Genomic DNA, 226 nt, shown 5'->3' with positions numbered 1-226 from the left:
CCTTTGCTCCCAACTTGCAGCTGCCTGCCCAGCCCTGGGGCGCAGCGCAGCCAGACAAGCCTTGTGGCTTCGTGGTGGAAAAAGAGTTCAGTGGGGGCTGTGCCGTCTTGTCTCACTAAGACCTCGGGGAAGGGAGTGGTTGGGGAGGTCGGTGGGGGACTGGTGGGGGAGCCAGGGCTGCCTGGCTTCATGTGCCCGCCCCGCCTGACAGCACTCCCCCCCTGCC

At 66.4% G+C, this 226-nt stretch overlaps 1 protein-coding gene across 1 annotated transcript in view; it reads left to right on the top strand.

Moving 5' to 3' along the window:
* Positions 1–226, top strand: part of LOC104470264 (protein FAM193B-like) — a gene marked incomplete at both ends in the record, with an annotated part of 4,906 nt that overhangs the window by 3,837 nt on the left and 843 nt on the right. The window lies entirely within an intron of this gene.

This window comes from Pterocles gutturalis, unplaced genomic scaffold, assembly GCF_000699245.1.
Source record: "Pterocles gutturalis isolate BGI_N339 unplaced genomic scaffold, ASM69924v1 scaffold35115, whole genome shotgun sequence".
Classification (NCBI taxonomy): Eukaryota; Metazoa; Chordata; class Aves; order Pterocliformes; family Pteroclidae; genus Pterocles; species Pterocles gutturalis.
The sequence above is the reverse complement of the archived record's forward strand: the minus strand, read 5'-3'. Positions and strand labels throughout refer to the sequence as shown.